We start from the raw sequence: 10,916 nt of genomic DNA, 5'->3' as shown, positions 1-10,916 counted from the left end.
GAGCCAAAAACTGTTCACAATACTCAAGGTGAGGCCTCACCAGTGCCTTATAAAGCTCCAGCTTCACATCCTTACTCTTGTATTCTCGACCACTTGAAATGAATGTTAACATGGCCCTCCTCACCACTGACTCAACCTGCAAGTTAACCTTCAGAGTGTTCTGCAGAGGGACTCCCAAGTCTCCTTGCGTCTCAGATTTTTGGATTTTCTCCCCGTTTGGAGAATAGTCTGCACATTTATTTCTACCACCAAAGTGCAGACCATGCATTTTCTAACATTGTAGTTCATTTGCCACTTTCTTGCCCGTTCTCCTAATCTGTCTCACCTACCTGTTTCCTCAACACTATCTGCCCCTCCACCAATCTTTGTATCATCTGCAAACTTAGCAACAAAGTACTCTACTCCATCATCTAAATCATTTATATACAGCGTAAAACGAAGTGGTCCCAACACTGACCCTGCAGAACACCACTAGACACTGGCAGCCAACCAGAAAAGGATCCTTTTGTTCCCACTCACTGCCTTCTACCAATCAGACAATGCTCTAACCACCTTAGTAACTTTCCTGTAATTCCACGGGCTCTTAACTTGCTAAGCAGCCACATTTGTGGCATCTTGTCAAAGGTTCTGAAAATCCAAATTTTCAACATCCACTGCAACCCCTTTATCTATCCTACGTATAATCTCCTCAAAAATTCCAATAGATTCGTCAGGCAGGACTTTCCCTTAAGGGAACCATACTGACCTTGTCCTATCATGTCCTCTGTCACCGAGTGCTCTGTAACCTCATCCTTAACAATTAACTCCAACATCTTCCCAATCACTGAGGTCAGGGTAACTGGTCTATAATATCCTTTCTGCTGCCTTCCTCTAGTGGAGTGGAGTGAAATTTGGAGTGAAATGATTTTAGAAAGATCATTACTAATGCCTCCGCAATCTCTACCGTCACCTTTTTCAAACCCCAGGGTGTGGTTCATCTGGTCCCAGTGACTATTGTACCTTTAGGTCTTTCAGCTTTTTGAACACATTCTCCCTTGAAATAGTAATTGCGCTCACTTCTCTTCCCTCTCACCCTTCAACATCTGGCACATTGCTAGTGCCTTCCATGGTGAAGACTGATGCAAAATACTCATTTAGTTCATCATCTGTCTCCTTGTCCCCCGTTATTATTTCTCTGGCCTCATTTTCTAGTAGTCCTATATCCACTCTCATCTCTCTTTTATTTTTTACATACTTGGAAAAAGCTTTTAGTATCCACTTTAATACTGTTTGCTAGCTTGCTTTCATATTTCATCTTTTCCCTCCTAATGATACTTTTAGTTGCTCTCTGTAGGGTTTTAAAAGCTTCCCAATCCTCTGTCTTCCCACTAATTCTGCTTTGTTGTATGCCCTCTCTTAGCTTTTACATAAGCTTTGACTTCCCTTGTCAGCCATGGCTGTACTATTTTGCCATTTGAGTATTCCTTCATTTTTGGAATAGAGTGGTGCTAGAAAATTTGAGAACCCTATAGAATTTTCTCTATTTCTGCATAAATATGACCTAAAATGTGACCAGATCTTCACCTAAGTCCTAAAACTAGAAAAAAAGAACCTAATTAAATAAATACTACAAAAAATACATGTTCGTTTATTTATTGAGAAAAATAATCCAATATTACATGTATTAGTTGGAAAAAGCATGTAAACCTTTGCTTTCAGTCACTGACGTGACCCCCTTGCAGAGCAATAACTTCAACCAAACATTTCCGGTGACTGTGCATCAGCGTGGAGGAATTTTATGCCATTCCTCCATACAAAACTGCTTCAACTCTGGGATGTTGGTGGGCTTCCTTGCATGACCTGCTTGCTTCAGGTCCTTCCACAACATTTCTGTTGGGTTAAGGTCAGGACTTTGACTCGGCTATTCCAAAACATGAATTTTCTTCTTTTTAAACCATTCTGATCTTGATTTACTCTTATCTTTCGGATCATTGTCCTTTTGCATTAACTATTAAGCTGCAAGTGACGGACTGCTACCCTGACATTGTCCTGTAAAATGTCTTGATACAATTTTGAATTCACTGTTCCCTCAGCAGTTACAAACTGTCCAGGCCCTGAGGCAGCAAAACAGCCCCAAACCGTGATGCTCCTTCCACCACGCTTTACAGTTGGAATGAGGTTTTGGTGTTGGTGTGCAGTGCCCTTTTTCCTCTAAACATAGCAGTGTGCACTTCTGCCAAAAACTTCAACTTTTGTCTCATCTGTCCACAGAACATTGTCTCAGATGCTTTGTAGAACATCTAGCTGGTCTTTTGCAAACTTGAGACGTGCAGCAAAGTTTTTGTTTTTGGAAAGCAGTGGTTTCCTTCATGGTGTCCTTCCATGAGCACCATTCTTGTTCAGTGTTTTATTTATAGTGAACTCATGTACAGAGACTTTAGCAAGTTCTGTGTGTCTTTTGCTGTTACCCTTGGGTTCGTTTTCACCTCCGGCGATATTGCACATTGTGCTCTGGGTGTGATATTTACAGGATGGCCACTCCTAGAGAGAGTAGCAACAGTACTGAATTTCCTCCATTTTCAAATAATTTCTCTTGATGTGGACAGATGAACACTCAGGTCTTTAGAAATGCTTGTGTAGCCTTTTCCAGCTTCACACATCTCCAAACTCTTCTTCTGAGGTCCTCTGAAAGTTGTTTTGATTGAGACATGGTGCACATAAACAGATCTCTCGTGAGAAGAGCAGGCTCTGTTGGTAACCTGACTTTCTTTATCTTTTTTTTTGGACAGGGCACCTCTACAACCCAACCTCCAATCTCATCTCATTGATCGGAACACCTGTTAAACACCTGCATGTTAAAAACTCCCATGACTATCATAACATTGCCCTTTTGAAATGCCTTTTCTATTCTGTGTTGTTATCTTTGGTCCATATCCCAGCTACTGTTAGGAGGCCTGTATAGAACTGCCATCAGGGTCCTTTTACCCTTGCAGTTTCTTAACTCAAACCAACAAAGATTCAACATCTTCTGACCCTATGGCACATCTTTATACCGATTTGTTGTCATTCTTTACCAGCAGGGCCTCATCACCCCCTCTGCCTACCTTCCTATCCCTCCAATATAACATGTGACCTTGGACATTCAGCTCCCAACTACACCCATCCTTCAGCCACGATTCAATGATGGCCATAGTATCATACCTGACCATCTATAATACTGCAACAAGATTATCCACCTTATTTCTTATACTCCGTGCATTGAGATAAAAACACTTTGAATACTGTATTTGCTACCCTTTTTGATTCTGTATCCCTGATGCACTGATATTCACCCTGCTGGCTGCAATTTTGTCCTATCATCTGCCTGCCCTTCCAGACAGTCTGACTGCATGCTATCTCTGCTTTTTTACCATCTGTCCTATCCTGAGTCCCTTCACTTCGGTTCCCATCCTCCACCCCTGCCAAATTAGTTTAAACCCTCCCCAACAGCTCTAACAAACCTGCCCGCGAGAATATTGGTCCCCCTCAAGTTCAGGTGCAACCCGTCACTTTTGAACAGGTCATACCTCCCCCAGAAGAGATTCCAATGATCCAAGAACCTGAGGACCTGCCCCCAGCACCAACTTCACAGTCATGCTTTTATCTGCCAAATCATCCTGTTTCTACCCTCATTGGCATGTGGCACAGGCAGCAATCCTGAGGTCCTGCTTCTCAGCTTTCTACCTAGTTCTCTAAATTCTCTTTTCAGGACCACATTGCTTTTCCTTCCTATGTCGTTGGTATCAATATGTACCAAGACATCTGGCTGCTCTCCCTCCCCCTCCAAAATGCTGCAGATGCAATCCGAGACGTTCCTGACCCTGGTATCTGGGAAACAACATACCATCCGGGTGTCCCGTTCATGTCCACAGAATCTCCTGTCTGTTCCCCTGACTATTGATTCCCCGATCACTACCACTCCCCTCTTCTCCCTCTTTCCCTTCTGGACCACTGAACCATGGTCAGTGCCAGTGGCATTTTCCTGGGAGGTCATCCCCCTCAAAAGTATCAATTGGCTTAAGTAGAAAAATGAGGACTAGTGGTCTTGTTAAGGTGAAGGGTGGGGCAGTTGTCATCTGAGAGAAATATATGCTTATTATAATGGCCAGTTAGCACAACTTTATTCAAGGCAAATCACGGCTACCTGAACATTGAATTCTTTGTAGATAAAGATGGTGCAGTTATATATTGAAAGGAACTATAGCAATTTGGATATAAGATGGTCAAAATGTTGGGGTAGCAAGTAATATTTCTGACTGAAGGAGATATGCCATGGAGTTTCCCAGAATTCACTATAAGACTAATGATTTTTTTGTTTATGTGTTTTGATTTACAAGATATAAGTTCCTTTTCCTGTGCTGGACTGTTCTATGTTCTATAGATGTGTGGTGTAAAGTGTGGTGACTGGCTGCATTATGGCCTGGTATGGGAACACCAATGTCTTTGTAGAGATCTGGTTTCACTTTGACATGAAAGAGTCTTTTCCTGTTGATCAGTGTCAAAAAAGCCAAATTAAATCCATTGTGATTCAATGTTGTAAAAGAGTAAGACATGAAGACTTCCAAGTGGGTGGGGGGGGGGGGGTGAATACTTTTCATAGGCACTGTACCTCTATTAATAGAAATCTTTTGCTAGTATCTGCCTTGTCTATACCCCTCATAATGTTGTATACCTGTCAGATCCTTCTGATCAGCCTTCTCCACTCTAAGGAAAACAAACCAGACTGATCAGTTGATCCTTATTGCTTTAGTTCCTCAGTACTTTCTAGTGTCCTGCTATTCGCTGTATAATCCCAACCCTACTAAGCCTCCCACGTGAATCACCTCACACTTTCCACAAATATGCTTTATCACCCATTTCTCTCCAGTATTTCAAACAGTCTCTTCAGTGCCTTAGATACAATATTTACTCTAGAACCTGAAATCTTTTTACAATAAAGACTAACATGCCATTTGCCTTTTAATTGCTTGCAATACCTGCATATTAACTTTCTGTGATTCATATAATAGCCCACTTTTCTATTTTTTTCCCAATTGATAATTTTACAACATTAGATTCTATCTGTTATGTCCTTGCCTAGGAGGAGACTTGCCTGTTATGCTTTGAGTGGACTGTTGAATCTTTTCCTCCATCCACTTAGTAATGCTTCCCATTACAGGGCTCAAGGTATTGTGTCTTTTGCGCAAGCATGACATTGGACATGTAAGCAAGACATCCTTCCTATCTATTTGAATGAAGCCTCTGTGCATCCTTCACATAAAGAAGTGGCAGATGGAATACAGTGCAGGGAAGTGTATGGTCATGCACTTTGTAAGAAGGAATAAAGGCATAGAATATCTTCTAAATGGGGAGAAAATTCAAAAATCAGAGATGCAAAGGAACTTGGGAGTCCTTGTGCAGGATTCCCTAAAGGTTAATTTGCAGGTTAAGTCAGTGGTAAGGAAGGCAAATGCAATGTTAGCATTCATTTCGAGAGAACTAGAATGTAAGAGCAAAGATGTGATGCTGAGGCTTTAAAGGGCATTCATCAGACCATACTTGGAGTATTATGAGCAGTTTTGGGCCCCTTACTTCAGAAAAGATGTGCTGGCACTGGAGAGTGTCCAGAGGAGGTTGATGAGAATGATTCCAGAAATAAAAGGGTTAATATATGAGGAGCATTTGATGCAATTCTAGGACCTGAGGGCGCAGCCTCAGAATAAAATAGAGGGACTTCCATTTAGAACAGAGATAAGAAGGAATTTCTTTAGCCAGATGGTGATGAATCTGTGGAATTCATTTCCATGGACGGCTGTGAAGGCTAAGTCATTGAGCATATTTAAAGCAGATGTTGATAGATTCTTGGTTTGTCAGAGTGTCAAAGGTTATGAGGAGAAGGCAGAAGAATGGGATTGGGAGGGATAATAAATCAGTCATGAAGGAATGGTGAAGTAGACTCGGTGGGCTGAGTGGCCTGATACTGCTCCTATGTCTTATGGTCTTATAACCCAACACAAGAAGGAGCTGGAGGAAACAGTGGGTCAGACAGTATCTAGGAGGGAAATGAACAGTTGATGTTTTGGTTCAAGACCCTTCATCTGCACTAGAAAGAAAGAGCAGAGACAACCAGTATAAAAAGGTGGGGGAAGGGGTGGAGCAAGAAGCAGGCAGGTGATTGATGGAAGTGACAAAGGGCTGCATAAGCTGGAATCTGATTGGACAGTAAAACATTGAGTAAAGGGAAGGAGGTGGGGAGGGGAACCAGTGGAAGGGATGTGTGATGACATGCAGATGGAAAGGGTGGGTTGGGAGAGAGAAAGAGAGGTGGGGGCCTGTGGGATCAGGGGCAAACAAAAGGAGAGAAGTGACAGTGGGGAGTTACTGGAAGTTAGAAAATTTGAAGTTCATGCCATCAACTTGGAGACTACCCAGACGGAATATGAGGTGCTATTCATCTAACTTGTATTCGGCCTCTACCAGGTAGTGGAGGAGGCCATGAACAGAAATGTCATTGTGGGAATGGCAAGTGAAAATAAAATAGCTGGTCACCAGGAGATTCCCGGCTGGCATAGTGGATGAGCATCTGCAGTCTCTCAAGTCTCCACAGAATCACTCTGGTACCCAGATTTAAATTCATTAAATTTAGAGATATCACTCTTAGTCCTCTCAACTAAATCAATGATGACCTCACCCTACAATACCCACCTTCTGTTTAAGATGGCGACACACCTGGTCGCAGTGGCTTCTATGGGGTCAACCAAAGAAATTATTGTCTTTTTTAGAAGTATTTTTCACAATCACAAGACCCCGCTAGACATTAAGAACTTAAAGTGCTGCAGGTCTGCCACATCAGTGAGTTGCTTGTTGGCGGAGAAACTGAAAAAGCTAGACTTCTAGTCGCAAATTGAGCCATTTATTCCACCCTGTTTTCTGTCCATTAACTACTCTCAAATCCATGCTAATATATTACCCCAATTCCCATGTTTCTAATTTTATTTAATAACCAATTATGTGCCCCTTTATCAAAGGCCTTCTGAAAATACAAAAAATACTACTGGTTCCTTCTTAACTTTCTGCAATTACCTCAAAAAACAAACAGATTTTTCAAATACTATTCTCCTTTCATAACTCTATGCTGACTCTTCCCAATCCTATTATTATTTTTTAAAGCTCCTCCTTAATATGTTGGTGTCAGGCTAACTGGACGATAGTTCTCCATTTTCTCTCAGTCTCCTTTCTTAAATTTGCCACTTTAAAATCTGTGGGAGCTGCTCTATAATCTATGAAAATTTGGAAGATAACAGCTATGGCATCCACAACCTCCTAGCTGCATCTTTCAAAACTTTGAAATGAATTTCTTCAGCTCCAGGAATTTCAGTTCCATCATTTTCTCCAGCGCTACTTCTATAATGATACTAATTTTCTTCAGCTTCTCATCAACTTTGAACTTGTTCTCCACAATTACCTCAAAGCTTTCTCTGCTTTTATTTTCAGTAAAGACAGACTGATTTGAGAGGCACTTGGATAGATACATAGAGGGCCGGCATTAGAGGGATATGGGCTGAACGTGGGAAATTGGGACTTGCTCTATGATTCCATACATGTAATTTCTCCAATATCATTTCCCAATCTCATTTCTTCTCTCCCATCTGTAAAAGATCCACATTTTCTAGATTAGTATCCTGTTCTATCTGCCCTTTCATTATAAAAATCCTGGGTCCTTTTTTATCCAGTTCTGCAATTTTCCCAGTCCTTGGGTTTTCTTCTGTTTTTGGCAACATATTAATCTTTTTCCTTTGATTTAATGCTATTTTCAGCTTTACTTGTTACCTATAGCTGAGCCACCTTTTCTTTTGTATTTATTGTTCCTACAGGGATGTATACTGTCTAATTAATTATATGAATGTTAACCTTGTTTCTAATCATATATATAAATGCAGATCCCCAATCTACCAAGCTAACCCACCACAGTTGCTTAGATTTAAGACCCTGTAAGCTGATGCTGTAGATCAAAACTAGCAACACAACTTGAAGGAAAATTTGAAGAAATATCTTCACACTGAGGGCTGTTAAAAAGTAGAGTTCTTTACCACTGATGTGTCATGGATTTTGATTCCTTAGGAACTTTCAAAGGGCAATAATAGCTGCACCTTCACATGAGGAATCAGAATCAAGTTTATTATCACTGACATAAGTCATGAAATTTGTTGTATTGCGATAGCAGTACAGTGTAATAGAGAAAAAATACTATAAGTTACAATAAGAAATATAAAAAATAAATAAGTAGCACAAAAAAAAGCAAAAAGTGAGACTGTGTTTTTGGATGTTCAGAAATTTGATGGTGGAGGGGAAGAAGATGTTTCTAAAATGTTGAGTGTGTGTCTTCAGGCTCTTGTACCTCCTCCCTGATAGTAATAATGAAAAGAGGGCATCTCCTGTATACTGAGATTCCTTAGTGACAGATGCTGCCTTTTTGAGGCATTGCTTATTGAAGATGTCCTCAATGGCAGGGAAGCTAGTGCTCATGGTGGAGCTGGCTGAGTTTATGACCTGTGTATTTTTTTCCAGTCCTGTGCATTGGTGCCTCTGACCAGACGGTGATGTAACTAGTCAGAATGCTCTCCTCTGTACACCTATAAAAAATTGCTAGAGTCTTTGGTGACGTACCAAATCTCCTTAAACTCCTAATGAAGTACAGTTGCTGGCATGTCTTTGTCTTAATTGCACCAATATGTTGGGCCCAGGATAGATCTTTAGAGATGTTGACAGCCAGAAACCTGAAGCTCACCCCTTGATGAGGACTGGGGTGTGTTCACCCAGCTTCCTCTTTTTCAAGTCCACAGTACCTTGGTCTTACCGATAATGAGTGCAAGGTTGTTATTTAGACAGCAATCAACCAGCTGATCTATCTCACTTCTGTATGCCTCAATGCCACCATCTGAGATTCCGCCAACAAAAGTTGTGTCATCAGTGAATTTATTGATGACGTTTGAGCTGTGCCTAGCCACACAGTCATGAGTGTAGAGAGAATAATGAGTGTAGAGTGGGCTAAGCACACATCCTTGAGGTGCACCAGTGTTGATTGTCAGCAAGGAGGAGATATTATTTCCGATTTGACTGAGTGTGGTCTCCCGATGAGTAAGTCAAGGATCCAGTTGCAGAAGGAGGTACAGAGGCCCAAGTTGATTGCAGATTATAGGACAAGGCTAAGGAATGGGACTGATTGTGGGGTAATTTCCATGAGCCAACAGTACTAATCAAACCACTCTTCTGTACCTGGGATTCTGTGACTCTATCACAGCCAAACCTTGTTTAGACATGCACATATTTCACCAGAGATCACTGAGAAAAGATAAGGAGAACTGATGCTGGGTGATTTTCCCTCACAAATAATGAGCTACTGGCTCAAATGATCTTTGAACCTGTAACACCTTAATGCATGACTTAATTATTCTCCAAACTCACTGAGCCATACGTCTGGTAATTTACTGATGGCAGCAAATGAACCTGTTGAATGTAACATAATATGTGCTCATTCATGTGATGATTATTGCTAAAATTGCCTACTTTCAACTTATTGACACTAATTTTTGTCAAGAAAGAACACAGACTCCCTGTTTAGGGAGTATGAAGCATTTAATTTTTACATTTTTTAATCAAATGATGTTCAGAAAAGGCTGTTGTGGAGGTACATGGTAGTTTTTACCTTGCACCTGTGTTCTTGGAGGCGTAAAAACTGACATAATCTGGCATCCAAAAATGGAATCTGCCTCAGATAACAAATGTCAAAACCCGTCTTTGGAACAGTGATTCATTCACCGTGTCTGAACGGCAGTGAAGCCAATCGAATAATAAAGCAAAGGTTGCATACCTCAGCCTTCCTCTTGAGGTCTATCATAGAGTCATTGAATATGACAGCGCATAAAAAGGCCCTTCAGCCCATTTAGTATGTGCTGGCCTGGCCTTCTGCCTAATTCCTTCTACATGTACCTGGAACCATTGCCCTCCATTCCTCTTCTCATCCATGTACCTATCCAAACTCATTTTAAATATTACAGTTGAACCCACATTGATCACTTCTACTAACAGCTCATTCCACACTCACACCACCCTCTGAGTGAAGATTCCCTTCAGATTTCTCAAATATTAAAGACTTCCCTTAAATTCTTTTTAAACATTTCACCTGTCCTTGGAGCTTTTAAGTTTTCTAGCTATCCATTTCTCTAGATTGCTTTTCAATAGGACAGTCATAAAACTCACTACAATTGACTTGGAGAAAAAAGCATGGACTGTGAACTCAGAAACCATAATATCAACAGTGAACGAAATAGTAAGTCATGACTGATTTCCCCACAACGTTAACAGGTCCGAAAAAAACTTGTACAAAATAAAAATTGGGCATCTTTTATCTACCCATAACCAGGATAGGTTGCAACCTTCTGTTTCCCACCAAACACAGGTTCAAGCCTCCCAACTCAAACATTTCCTTAAACATTCCCTCACTCTTATTTTCAGCCACAGCTTTCCACTTGACCCCAGAGTGTTGGTTTTGGGAGGCCTCACTGTCAACATTGGGAACTGGTGGATAGTGAGACACTTGACTTGAATGTGGCTCCAATCTAGATTCATTCAGTGCTACTAAAACATAAGCTTATACGACACAGGCCATTTAATAAACTGCGCTTGTGCCAGTTTTTTGGAAATTTATTAGTTTACCTATATAGCTGTGCAAATGTTTCTGCTTCAAGCTTTTATCTAATTCTATATATAGAAAGTTAAAGGTTAGATTGCAAATCAATGAAGATGCATGTATAACTGTATTTTCTCTTTTTACTGCACAGAAACAGAACATAATTTATCAATACAATGAAGATGTTCAATAAGACAACAATTTTGAATAATTTATGTAAGCTGTGCAC

The sequence above is a fragment of the Hypanus sabinus genome, chromosome X2, assembly GCF_030144855.1.
Source record: "Hypanus sabinus isolate sHypSab1 chromosome X2, sHypSab1.hap1, whole genome shotgun sequence".
Classification (NCBI taxonomy): Eukaryota; Metazoa; Chordata; class Chondrichthyes; order Myliobatiformes; family Dasyatidae; genus Hypanus; species Hypanus sabinus.
The sequence above is the reverse complement of the archived record's forward strand: the minus strand, read 5'-3'. Positions refer to the sequence as shown.